Genomic DNA, 14,679 nt, shown 5'->3' on the forward strand with positions numbered 1-14,679 from the left:
TGTAAGTCGCTGAGCTGCGGGATGCGAACGGCGGAAGTGAGCACACAGCGACCGTGCCCTCTGCAGAAGGCCATCTAGTCTGGGATAGTGGGCTAAAAATTGCTGGACAACCAGGTTCAACACGTGAGCCATACAAGGCACGTGTGTGACATTGCCCCGGCGAAGGGCCGCACCCAGGTTTGCAGCATTGTCGCACACGGCCTTCCCTGGTTTCAGGTCCAGTGGAGACAACCATTCATGAAATTGGTTCTCCAGAGCTGACCACAACTCCTCAGCTGTGTGACTCACATTTCCCAGACATTTCAATGTAAAAACCGCCTGATGACGTTGAGCCCTACTGCCAGCATAGTAAGGAGGTGTGCAGGATCCCTTCTGCGCAGTTAGAAAGCTTGTGGCATGACCAGACAGGCTTTGGGTGCAGGTGGAAGACCGAGAGGAGGTTGAGGAGGCAGAAGCAGTGGAGGAAAAATGACATAAAGAGGATTGACGCACAACTCGTGGGGACGGCAAGACTTGGACAGCAGCCCCTTGTCCTGCTGTCACCATAGTTACCCAGTGCCCAGTCAGCGACATGTAACGCCCCTGTCCATGCCTACTCGTCCAAGTGTCTGTGGTGAAATGCACCCTGTCACACACAGAGTTTCTCAAAGAAGCGGTGATGTTGTGTGCGACATGCTGGTGGAGCGCAGGCACACCTTTCTTTGAGAAGTAGTGCCGACTGGGCATCTGGTACTGGGGCATAAGGTCTCGAAAATCCTCTGTGTCCACCAGGCGGAAAGGCAGAATTTCTGTAGCCAAGAGCTTGCAGATGGTGAAATTCAACCTCTTAGCTTTCTCATGGCTAGGAGGAAATGGTCTTTTACTTGTCCACATCTGAGGGACCGAGGGCTGGCTATTGTGCTTAGACGGGGTTGATAAGGGTGTCCCCGGCAAACTGCCGGTCTGTGAGGAAGATGCAGGCGGACATGTTAGGTTGCCTTGATCCAAAGGTGGTGCTATCGATGTCGGACAGCGCTCAAGACCAGCTGGTGTTACCACCTCCAAAGAAAATGATGACCTGCCAATCACGCTGGCTGTTGCGGGTAAAGAGGTGGCAGGTCTGCGCCCCAAAACAGGTGTGACTGCTGTCCCCCCAGTCACAGAGGATGAAGAGGCCGCGGATGCACAAGATATGGCAGACGGTGGTTGGCCCGGCCGGCTAGACCGCATTGTAGCACACTGAGCTTCCCACTGCAACTTATGCTTCATGTCCATGTGCCGGTTCATGCATGAAGTACTCAAACTATGTATTTTTTGGCCTCTACTTAGCTTTTGCTGACAAATGTTACAGATAACACGAGTTGGGTCATCTTTATCGATCTGAAAAAATGCCCAGGCTATGCAAGGCTTAGCACCCATGCGACCTGAAGAGCCACCACGACTTGTGGTGAGAGGCAGAGTTGTGTTTGAGGATGCAGTTGTTGACGTGCTTCCAGTACTACGTCTCTGTCCAGGAAGGCGCAACCTGACCTCGTCGTCACTAGCATCTTCCTCCACCTCCTCTGCTGACCTCATCTCTTGGCTGACTGTGGGTTGACAGTAAGTGGGATCTCCGACCTCATCATCATCACCCTGTGCGTTATCACACCCGTCGTCCTCAGAGCCAACCTGTTCCTGCCCTGACAAAAAACTAAAGTTGTCGCTCCAATCAGGTATTTGAGTCTTATCATCGTCTTCCTCATTGTCTCCACCAACAGGAGTTACAGTTTGGGAATGAGGGTCTACATTATGGTCAGAACCTTCTGCGTCTGGTCCTGGATCCGACTCATAAAGATTCTGGGCATCAGTGCAGATCATTTCCTCGTCTGGATTCACAGAAGCGCTGGAGTCGACCTCTGATTCCCAGGCTATAGTATGAGTAAACAGCTCTGCAGACTCAACCATCTGTTCTACCTCATACTCAGACGGGCAGCTGGAGATTTGGGAGCTGTGAGGAAGCAAGTGCGATTTGGGTGACACCTTTGAGGACTGGAGTATTTGTGATGTTGAAGTTGATGTGGAGGAGAGCCCACTTAAAGGAGCACTTGATATCCGTTGAAGCACCTGCTGTTTTTGTGCCTCATCTGGAATTTGTAGCGATTGGCGTGGCCGTAAGAAAGGGATCTTATCACATTGTCCGCTAAAAGAAGTAGACATTTTAGTTTGGCTGGAAGATGGTCTTTCTTCTGCACCTACCCCACGGACACAACCATTTTTCCCCTTCCCAACACGCCTATTCCCCTTTCCACCAGCAGCAGGCCTTTTTCCACTCATTTTGGTGGTTAACTAATTCACAACTCTGGAGTTGTTTGCACAAAAAAACAATGGATGGTAACCGAGCAGAGCTGAGTGGCCAAACTGTGGTATTAGGCCAAAACTATTGGCTGGGTTAGATGCAGAAAAAAATTATTTTTAATTTGCAACCTGATGGAGGTCAGTATAGATGGACTAATAGACCAAGTCCCACACACCGCTAGAAGCCCAAATATTTTTTCAGAGCTAGATGCAGAAAAAAATTATTTTTAATTTGCAACCTGATGGAGGTCAGTATAGATGGACTAATAGACCAAGTCCCACACACCGCTAGAAGCCCAAATATTTTTTCAGAGCTAGATGCAGAAAAAAATTATTTTTAATTTGCAACCTGCTGGAGGTCAGTATAGAAGGACTAATAGAACAAGTCCCACACACTGCTAGAAGCCCAAATATTTTTTCAGAGCTAAATGAAGAAAAAAATTATTTTTAATTTGCAACCTGATGGAGGTCAGTATAGATGGACTAATAGACCAAGTCCCACACACTGCTAGAAGCCCAAATATTTTTTCAGAGCTAGATGCAGAAAAAAATTATATTCAATTTGCAACCTGCTGGAGGTCAGTATAGAAGGACTAATAGAACAAGTCCCACACACTGCTAGAAGCCCAAATATTTTTTCAGAGCTAAATGAAGAAAAAAATTATTTTTAATTTGCAACCTGATGGAGGTCAGTATAGATGGACTAATAGACCAAGTCCCACACACTGCTAGAAGCCCAAATATTTTTTCAGAGCTAGATGCAGAAAAAAATTATTTTTAATTTGCAACCTGATGGAGGTCAGTATAGATGGACTAATAGACCAAGTCCCACACACTGCTAGAAGCCCAAATATTTTTTCAGAGCTAGATGCAGAAAAAAATTATTTTTAATTTGCAACCTGATGGAGGTCAGTATAGATGGACTAATAGACCAAGTCCCACACACCGCTAGAAGCCCAAATATTTTTTCAGAGCTAGATGCAGAAAAAAATTATATTCAATTTGCAACCTGCTGGACGTCAGTATAGAAGGACTAATAGAACAAGTCCCACACACTGCTAGAAGCCCAAATATTTTTTCAGAGCTAAATGAAGAAAAAAATTATTTTTAATTTGCAACCTGATGGAGGTCAGTATAGATGGACTAATAGACCAAGTCCCACACACTGCTAGAAGCCCAAATATTTTTTCAGAGCTAGATGCAGAAAAAAATTATTTTTAATTTGCAACCTGATGGAGGTCAGTATAGATGGACTAATAGACCAAGTCCCACACACTGCTAGAAGCCCAAATATTTTTTCAGAGCTAGATGCAGAAATTTTTTTTATTCAATTTGCAACCTGATGGAGGTCAGTATAGATGGACTAATAGACCAAGTCCCACACACTGCTAGAAGCCCAAATATTTTTTCAGAGCTAGATGCAGAAAAAAATTATTTTTAATTTGCAACCTGATGGAGGTCAGTATAGATGGACTAATAGACCAAGTCCCACACACTGCTAGAAGCCCAAATATTTTTTCAGAGCTAGATGCAGAAAAAAATTATTTTTAATTTGCAACCTGATGGAGGTCAGTATAGATGGACTAATAGAACAAGTCCCACACGCTGCTAGAAGCCCAAATATTTTTTCAGAGATAAATGAAGATAAAAATTATTTTTAATTTGCAACCTGATGGAGGTCAGTATAGATGGACTAATAGACCAAGTCCCACACACTGCTAGAAGCCCAAATATTTTTTCAGAGCTAGATGCAGAAAAAAAATATTTTTAATTTGCAACCTGATGGAGGTCAGTATAGATGGACTAATAGACCAAGTCCCACACACTGCTAGAAGCCCAAATATTTTTTCAGAGCTGGATGCAGAAAAAAATTATATTCAGTTTGCAACCTGATGGAGGTCAGTATAGATGGACTAATAGAATGATGCTATGCCCAAAAGATTTTACTTCACTAGGTGCAGTAAAAAAATTGGTATTCTATACACAGGTGGTATATCTTGCAACACAGATAGGCTACTCCACTGACTAACACACTCTGCAATAGGCCAAAAAGGATTAGCTTTGCTAGATTCAGCCAAATGCTGTGAAAAAAACTTGCACAGCACTGGCACAGACCTGCCTGGCAAAAACTGATAGGAACTGATGTAACCTAGTCCTGAAAAGGACTCCAATTACAATTAGTCTTTACTCCCAAAATCTATCTATTTAAGAGCACAGACCTGCCTGATAAAAGTCGTAGGAAATGCTGTAACCTATTCCTTAAAAGGACTGCAATCACAACTATTCCCTACTCCCAAGCTATCTGTATATTTGTGCGAAAATTGGCTTGAAATTAACAAGGTATAGCGCACACAGCAACAGCGGTGCCGTCTAACACGCAGCTGCAGCAGTGAGAAAATGGTGGCGACGGGGAAAATGGCTTGGTCTTATAGGGCAAGGACATGTGACATACACTGCCAATCACACATGCCCTTGCTTGTGTGAAAAAAAGCACTTCGCTCCGTGTGTGCGCTGCTGATAGGCTGACAGATTGCACCTCCCCACTGCAAATGCGGGAAAGAGAAAAAAAAATGGAGATCTTCATTGTTCCTGCAGAGATCCATCCCCTGCCCCTCCCCCCGCCCCGCTGTACACTCAAACTGCGTATTAACATTAATTTTCATCATTACTGAGAAAAAATCCAGTTATGATTTTGGTGCACGAACAGTTATCGAACATAACCTCGAACAGCCGAATTTTTCTCAAATTGTTCGTGTTCGCCGACCGGCTCGAACACCGCCCAAAACAGCTCGAATTTGAGATTGGCGAACAGTTCGAGTAGAACAACGCTCATCTCTACTCAGGGCCACCGGGAGGTTATCTCATTTCTTATTATTCCCAGTGGATTAGATGAGGTGTTACTGGGTCTCCCCTGGTTACGTTGTCATACTCCACAAATTGACTGGATGACGGGGAGAATTTCTTCCTGGAGTTAGAATTGTGCATCTCAGTGTTTGGTCAAAGTCACCCGGAGGGTAGTCTCTGATCCTCCTATCATTGCGACATCCGGTACTCAGATTCCTGGTCTGTTTCCAGGACCCGGGCCTCGTCAGATTTTGTCGCAAAAAATTCTCAGGAGGAGAGGGTGGCTGCAGTGTTCCCCAACCCGGATCCATCGGGGAGGACATTTGTTTCCCCTAATCTACGGAGTATGGTGATCTCCTGGGCTCATAACCCTAAGACCGGAGCTCACCTGGGGGTCAAACGTACCACTAAGTCCCTTCTACGGTCCTATTGGTGGCCCCGGTGGCACCAGGACGTCAAGGACTTTGTTCTCGCGTGTCCCATCTGTGCGAGAGATAAATCTTTTCGCCAGAGACCGGCGGGTCCTTTCTCCCTGTCACCTGTGAAGGATCCCACACATAAAGAACCAGTTGTCACTTCTTGCCATCCTGCTTCCCATCCTAAAAGAGGGTACACTGTACACCGGAGGGGTCACTGTTTCGTGAATCCTCTCTGTGACCCGTTGGACCACATCATTGCCCCCCGGCTCATAGAGGAAAATGAGTGTCAAGTGGAGGGGGGGATAATGTTAGGTGTTGGTCTGGTGCTGGATTTGAAATGGGTCCAGGACCTTCTGTTGTCTCCCATTTCAGTCCAGCCAGGGATGATGCTGCTCAGCATCACAGTTAGCCTCAACACCTCGCTGGTCCGCGAGCACTGTTTATCTCCCAGGTAGTTGTGCCTAGCAATGTTAAGCCTGGGTTTCAGAGGGAGACAGGGCTTGTGGAATCTAAGTTCAGGATTTGGCGCACTGAGCATGTCCGTGACCTGGCGGATCATGATTGGTGGGTTGGCACCCACCTGACCCAGTGACCTGGCACCACCTGATTGGTCCACGGGTAACGTCACCAATGGCGCGTCGGTGGGCAGGGCTTAGTCATTAAAAGGCCCGCCCACAAACAAGGCGACGCGCTCAGATCATTGAGCATGTGTTGCGGTGTGTGGACGACTGGTTTCACGTAGTTTCTGCAGGCAGGTTTAGAGAAAGTAGGCAGGCTAGTGAAAGTAGGCAGATAGCTTCGTCTAGCAGTCTGGCTTTGCCAAAGGGGTCGCCTAACACCCCGAGCAGCCTGCAGACGCCCTATACACGGCTATCGCCTTGTCTGTCACATGGAATAGCTCCCTTCAGTCCGGTAGCATGCCGGCTGTTGGCACGTGTACCTGTCAGCGTAGTCACACCCGCACACTAGCGCCAACTCCAATTGCATTGTGCCTGTATCGCAGACAGGGCTACTGCTTCTCCCCCGGTCACACGTCACCCTGCGGTTCTTGGAGATTGTGTGAAACGTTATACCCGCTCGGTGTGCATTAACACGGAGGGGTTAATCAGTTAGGTGCATCTCCGGACGCTCATCTCCCGTGCAGTTAACGGAGATAGAGCGTACCGCTATACCCGTTCCTGTGTGTAGAAACACGGAAGGGTTTAGAATTTAAGCTGTCGCTTCCTTTCCACTTGGAAAGTGTTCGGCAGCAGCCTTCCAGGCTGCAATGCGGACCCCGGGGTCAGCTTCATTCCATTTTAATAAAGTTGTCTGCAACCGCCCTCGAAACACACTAAAAATGTTTTTTTTAATTGAAAAAAGGCAAAAAAGTGGATAATACAGAGATTTGGACCATGGAAGAGGAAAACCACAGTTCTAGTTATCTGGCCTACACAAGACTCTTTTAATCAGATATATTTGTGTCTCAACAGTCAGCGAGACACTCAAAATGTTTTTTTTTTTATTGAAAAAAGGCAAAAAAGTGGATAATGCAGAGATTTGAACCGTGGAAGAGGAAAACCACAGTTATTTTTCTCTGGCCCACACCAGAATCTTTTAAACAGATATATTTGTGTCTGAACAGTCAGCGAGACACTCAGAATGTTTCTTTTTTTTTTTAAAAAAAAGGCAAAAAAGTGGATAATACAGAGATCTGAACTGTGGAAGAATAAAATCACAGTTCTAGTTATCTTGCGTACACCAGAATCTTTTAAACAGATATATTTTTGTCTGGACAATCAGCGAGACACTCAAAATGTTTTTTTTTTATTGAAAAAAGGCAAAAAGGGAGATAATAGAGACATTTGAACCGTGGAAGAGGAAAACCACAGTTCTAGTTATCTGGCCCACACCATCATCTTTTAAACAGATATATTTGTGTCTGAACAGTCAGCAAGACACTCAAAATGTTTTTTAATGCAAAAAGGTATAATACATCTAGATTTGAAGCGTGGAAGAGGAAAACCACAGTTCTAGCTATCTGGCCTACACCAGAATCTTTTAATCAGATATATTTGTGTCTGAACATTCAGCGAGACACTCAAAATGTTCTATTTATGCATAAAGGTGGATTACACTCAGATTTGAACCATGGAACTGCAAAAAAACAGTTCTAGTTATCTGGCCTACACCAGAACCTTTTAAACAGATGTATTTGTGTCTGAACAGTCAGGAAGACACTCAAAATGTTTTTTTTTATGGAAAAAAGGCAAAAAAGTGGATAATGCAGAGATTTGAACCGTGAAAGAGGAAAACCACAGTTCTAGTTATCTGGCCCACACCAGCATCTTTTAAACAGATGTATTTGCGTCTGAACAGTCAGCAAGACACTCACAATGTTTTTTTAATGCTAAAAGGTATATTACACCTAGATTTGAACCATGAAAGAGGAAAACCACAGTTGTAGTTATGCGGCCTACACCAGAAGCTTTTAAACCGATATATTTTTGTCTGTACAGTCAGCGAGACACTCAAAATGTTCTATTTATGCATAAAGGTGGATTACACTCAGATTTGAACTGTGGAACTGCAAAACCACAGTTCTAGTTATCTGGCCTACACTTGATTCTTTTAAACAGATATATTTGTGCCTGAACAGTCAGCGAGACACTCAGAAAGTTTTTTTTTATTGGAAAAAGGCAAAAAAGTGGATAATACAGAGATTTGAACCGTGGAAGAGGAAAACCACAGTTCTAGTTATCTGGCCTATACCAGAATCCTTTAAACAGATATATTTGTGTCTGAACAGTCAGCAAGAAACTCAAAATGTTTTTTTTTCTTGAAAAAAGGCAAAAAAAGTGGATAACAGAGAGATTTGAACCGTGGAAGAGAAAAAACACAGTTCTAGTTATGTGACCTACACCATACTCTTTTAAACAGATACATTTGTGTCTGAACAGTCAGTGAAACACTCTAAATGTTTTTTCATGCAAAAAGGTGGATTACACCCAGATTTGAATCGTGGAAGAGGAAAACCACAGTTCTAGTTATCTGACATACACCAGAATATTTTAAACAGATATATTTGTGTCTGAACAGTCAGCGAAACACTCAAAATGGGTTTTTTTATGGAAAAAATGCAGAAAAGTGGATAACACAGAGATTTGAACTGTGGAATTGCAAAGCCACAGTTCTAGTTATCTGACCTACACCAGATTCTTTTAAACAGATGTATTTGTGTCTCAAAAGTCAGCGAGACACTCAAAATGTTTTTTTTTATTGAAAAAAGGCAAAAAATTGGATAATACAGAGATTTGAACAGTGGAAAAGGAAAACCACATTTCTAGTTATCTGGCCTACACCAGACTCTTTGTTCAGACACAAATATATCTGCTTAAGTCAGCGAGACACTAAAAAAATTGTTTTTTATGCATAAAGATGGATTACATAGAGATTTAACCATGGAAGAGGAAAACCATAGTTCTAGTTATTTGGCCTACACCAGAATCTTTTAAACAGATATATTTGTGTCTGAACAGTGAGTGAGACACTCAAAATGTTCTATTTATGCAAAAAGGTGGATTACCCTCAGATTTGAACCGTGGAACTGCTAAACCACAGTTCTAGTTATCTGTCCTACACCAGAGTCTTTTAAACAGATATATTTGTGTCTGAACAGTCAGCGAGACACTTAAAATGTTTTTTTTTATTGACAAAAAGGCAAAAAAGTGGATAATACAGAGATTTGAACCGTGGAAGAGGAAAACCACAGTTATTTTTCTCTGGCCCACACCAGAATCTTTTAAACAGATATATTTGTGTCTGAACAGTCAGCGAGACACTCAGAATGTTTCTTTTTTTTTTTAAAAAAAAGGCAAAAAAGTGGATAATACAGAGATCTGAACTGTGGAAGAATAAAATCACAGTTCTAGTTATCTTGCGTACACCAGAATCTTTTAAACAGATATATTTTTGTCTGGACAATCAGCGAGACACTCAAAATGTTTTTTTTTTATTGAAAAAAGGCAAAAAGGGAGATAATAGAGACATTTGAACCGTGGAAGAGGAAAACCACAGTTCTAGTTATCTGGCCCACACCATCATCTTTTAAACAGATATATTTGTGTCTGAACAGTCAGCAAGACACTCAAAATGTTTTTTAATGCAAAAAGGTATAATACATCTAGATTTGAAGCGTGGAAGAGGAAAACCACAGTTCTAGCTATCTGGCCTACACCAGAATCTTTTAATCAGATATATTTGTGTCTGAACATTCAGCGAGACACTCAAAATGTTCTATTTATGCATAAAGGTGGATTACACTCAGATTTGAACCATGGAACTGCAAAAAAACAGTTCTAGTTATCTGGCCTACACCAGAACCTTTTAAACAGATGTATTTGTGTCTGAACAGTCAGGAAGACACTCAAAATGTTTTTTTTTATGGAAAAAAGGCAAAAAAGTGGATAATGCAGAGATTTGAACCGTGAAAGAGGAAAACCACAGTTCTAGTTATCTGGCCCACACCAGCATCTTTTAAACAGATGTATTTGCGTCTGAACAGTCAGCAAGACACTCACAATGTTTTTTTAATGCTAAAAGGTATATTACACCTAGATTTGAACCATGAAAGAGGAAAACCACAGTTGTAGTTATGCGGCCTACACCAGAAGCTTTTAAACCGATATATTTTTGTCTGTACAGTCAGCGAGACACTCAAAATGTTCTATTTATGCATAAAGGTGGATTACACTCAGATTTGAACTGTGGAACTGCAAAACCACAGTTCTAGTTATCTGGCCTACACTTGATTCTTTTAAACAGATATATTTGTGCCTGAACAGTCAGCGAGACACTCAGAAAGTTTTTTTTTATTGGAAAAAGGCAAAAAAGTGGATAATACAGAGATTTGAACCGTGGAAGAGGAAAACCACAGTTCTAGTTATCTGGCCTATACCAGAATCCTTTAAACAGATATATTTGTGTCTGAACAGTCAGCAAGAAACTCAAAATGTTTTTTTTTCTTGAAAAAAGGCAAAAAAAGTGGATAACAGAGAGATTTGAACCGTGGAAGAGAAAAAACACAGTTCTAGTTATGTGACCTACACCATACTCTTTTAAACAGATACATTTGTGTCTGAACAGTCAGTGAAACACTCTAAATGTTTTTTCATGCAAAAAGGTGGATTACACCCAGATTTGAATCGTGGAAGAGGAAAACCACAGTTCTAGTTATCTGACATACACCAGAATATTTTAAACAGATATATTTGTGTCTGAACAGTCAGCGAAACACTCAAAATGGGTTTTTTTATGGAAAAAATGCAGAAAAGTGGATAACACAGAGATTTGAACTGTGGAATTGCAAAGCCACAGTTCTAGTTATCTGACCTACACCAGATTCTTTTAAACAGATGTATTTGTGTCTCAAAAGTCAGCGAGACACTCAAAATGTTTTTTTTTATTGAAAAAAGGCAAAAAATTGGATAATACAGAGATTTGAACAGTGGAAAAGGAAAACCACATTTCTAGTTATCTGGCCTACACCAGACTCTTTGTTCAGACACAAATATATCTGCTTAAGTCAGCGAGACACTAAAAAAATTGTTTTTTATGCATAAAGATGGATTACATAGAGATTTAACCATGGAAGAGGAAAACCATAGTTCTAGTTATTTGGCCTACACCAGAATCTTTTAAACAGATATATTTGTGTCTGAACAGTGAGTGAGACACTCAAAATGTTCTATTTATGCAAAAAGGTGGATTACCCTCAGATTTGAACCGTGGAACTGCTAAACCACAGTTCTAGTTATCTGTCCTACACCAGAGTCTTTTAAACAGATATATTTGTGTCTGAACAGTCAGCGAGACACTTAAAATGTTTTTTTTTATTGACAAAAAGGCAAAAAAGTGGATAATACAGAGATTTGAACCGTGGAAGAGGAAAACCTCAGTTCTAGTTATCTGGCCCACACCTGCATCTTTTAAACAGATATATTTGTGTCTGAACAGTCAGCGAGACACTCAAAATGTTTTTTTTATGCAAAAAGGTTGATTACATAGAGATTTGAACCGTGGAAGAGGAAAACCACAGTTCTAGTTATCTGGCCTACACCAGAATCTTTTAAACAGATATATTTGTGTCTGAACAGTCAGCGAGACACTCAAAATGTTCTACTTATGCAAAAAGGTGGATTACACTCAGATTTGAACCGTGGAACTGCAAAACCACAGTTCTAGCGATCTGGCCTACACCAGAATCTTTTAAACAGATATATTTGTATCTGAACAGCCAGCGAGACACTCAAAATGTTTTTTTATTGGAAATAGGAAAAAAGTGGATAATACAGAGATTTGAACCGTGGAAGAGGAAAACCACAGTTCTAGTTATCTGGCCTACACCATATTCTTTAAAGCAGATATATTTATGTGAACAGTAAGCGAGAAACTCAAAATGATTTTTTTTCTTGAAAAAAGGCAAAAAAGTGGATAATACAGAGTTTTGAACCGTGGAAGAGAAAAACCACAGTTCTAGTTATGTGATCTACACCTGACTCTTTTAAACAGATATATTTGTGTCTGAACAGTCATTGAGACACTCAAAGGGTTTTTTATCATTGAGAAAAGGCAAAAAAGTGGATAATACAGAGATTTGTACCATGGAACTGCAAAACTACAGTTCTAGTTATCTGGCCTACACCAGACTCTTTTAAACAGATATATTTGTGTCTGAACAGTGAGCGAGACACTCAAAATGTTCTTTATATGCAAAAAGGTGGATTACACTCAGATTTGGACCCTGGAACTGCAAAACCACAGTTCTAGTTATCTTGCCTACACCAGAATCTTTTAAACAGATATATTTGTGTCTGAACAGTCAGCGAGACACTCAAAATATTTTTTTTTTATGAAAAAAGGCAAAAAAGTGGATAATACAGAGATTTGAACCGTGGAAGATGAAAACCACAGTTCTAGTTATCTAGCCTACACCAGACTCTTTTAAACAGATATATTTGTGTCTGAACAGTGAGCAAGACACTCAAAAGATTTTTTTTTCATGCAAAAAGGTGGATTGCAAAAACATTTAACCATGGAAGTGGAAAACTACAGTTCAAGTTATCTGGCGTACACCAGAATCTTTTAAACAGGTATATTTGTGTCTGAACAGTCAGCGAGACACTCAAAATGTTTTTTTTTTATTGAAAAAAGGCAAAAAAGTGGATAATACAGAGATTTGAACTGCGGAAGAGAAAAACCACAGTTCTAGTTATCTGGCCTGCACCACACTCTCTTAAACAGATATATTTGTGTCTGTACAGTCAGCGAGATACTCAAAATGTTTTTTTAATTGAAAAAAGGCAAAAAAGTGGAAAAAACAGAGATTTGAACTGTGGAAGAGGAAACCACAGTTCTAGTAATCTGGCCTACACCAGAATCTCTTAAACAGATATATTTGAGTCTGAACAGTCAGCGAGACACTCAAAATGTTTTTTTTATTGAAAAAAGGTAAAAAAGTGGTTAAAACAGAGATTTGAACAGAGGAAGAGGAACACCAAAGTTCTAGTTATCTGGCTTACACCACAATCTTTTAAACAGATATATTTGTGTCTGAACAGTCAGCGACACACTCAAAAAAAAATTTTTTTATGCTAAAAGGTGGATTACAAAGATATTTAACCATGTAAGAGGAAAACCACAGTTCTAGTTAACTGGCCTACACCAGAATCTTTTAAACAGATATATTTGTTTCTAAACAGTCATTGAGACACTCAAAATGTTTTTTTTAATTCAAAAAGATGAATTACACCCGCATTTGAACCGTGGAAGAGGAAAACCACAGTTCTATTTCTCTTGCCTGCACCACACTCATTTAATCAGATATATTTTTGTCTGAACAGTTAGCGAGACACTCAAAATGTTCTTTTTATGCAAAAATGTGGATTACACTCAGATTTGAACCATGGAACTGCAAAACCACAGTTCAAGTTATCTGGCCTACACCAGACTCATTTAAACAGATATATTTGTGTCTGAACAGTCAGCCAGACTGTTAGGAGAGTGGTTGCAGACAACTTTATTAAAATGGAACGCAACCGACCCCGGGGACCGCGATGCAGCCTGGAAAATGCTGCCGAACACTTTCCAGGTGGAAAGTAAAGTATCCAACTTAAATATTAAACCCTTCCGTGTTTCTCCACACAGGAAAGGTTATAGCTTTACGCTCTATCTCCGTTAGTTTTTCTCTGCCTATCTCTCGTGCAGCTATCTGTAGTCCTGTTACAGCACAGGGACTACAGTGGCGGCGCTAGGATGCGTGTGTGACTACGCCAATGGGTACACGTGCCCCCAGCCAGCGTGCTACCTGACTGAAGGGTTCAACTCCACATGAAGGACAGGCGTTAGCCGTGCACCGGACGTCTGCAGGCTGCTCGGGGTGATAGGAGACCCCTTTGGCTGAGCCAGGCTGCTAGACAAAGCTACCTGCCTCTATAGAGCTAACCCGCCTCTATGGAGCTAACCTGCCTAAGCTACCTGGGCTAATTAGCCGAGCGAACTCTGGCATCGGCAGGTCACGGAGCGAACAGATAGGGAGCACGTGGAACAGGGTTGTCCACACAACAACATCACTTGCTCAAATGATCAGAGCGTGTCACCATGTTTGTGGGCGGACCTTTTAAAGACCAAGCCCTGCCCACCGAAGCGCCATTGGTGACGTTACCCGTGGACCAATCAGGCGGTGCCAGGCCACCGAGTCAGGTGGGTGCCAACCCACCAATCATGATCCGCCAGTTCATGGACATGCTCAGTACGGCAAATCCTGGACTTAGATTCCACAAGCCCTGTCTCCCTCTGCAACCCAGGCTTAACATTGCTAGGCACAACTACTTGGGAGATAAACAGTGCTTGCGGACCAGTTAGGCGTTGAGGCTGACGGCGATGCTGAGCAGCATCAGCACTGGCTGGATCGAATTGGGAGACCACAGAAGGTAATGGACCCATTTCGAATACTGCACCAGACCGACGCCTAACATTATCCCCCCCTCTAACATCCCCCTCCACTTGACGCTCATTTTCCTCCATGAGCCGGGGGGCAAGGATCTGGTCCAACGGGTCACAGAGA

Source organism: Phyllobates terribilis, unplaced genomic scaffold (genome assembly GCF_046119375.1).
Source record: "Phyllobates terribilis strain yellow unplaced genomic scaffold, ASM4611937v1 Scaffold_9__5_contigs__length_417890890, whole genome shotgun sequence".
NCBI classification, from domain to species: Eukaryota; Metazoa; Chordata; class Amphibia; order Anura; family Dendrobatidae; genus Phyllobates; species Phyllobates terribilis.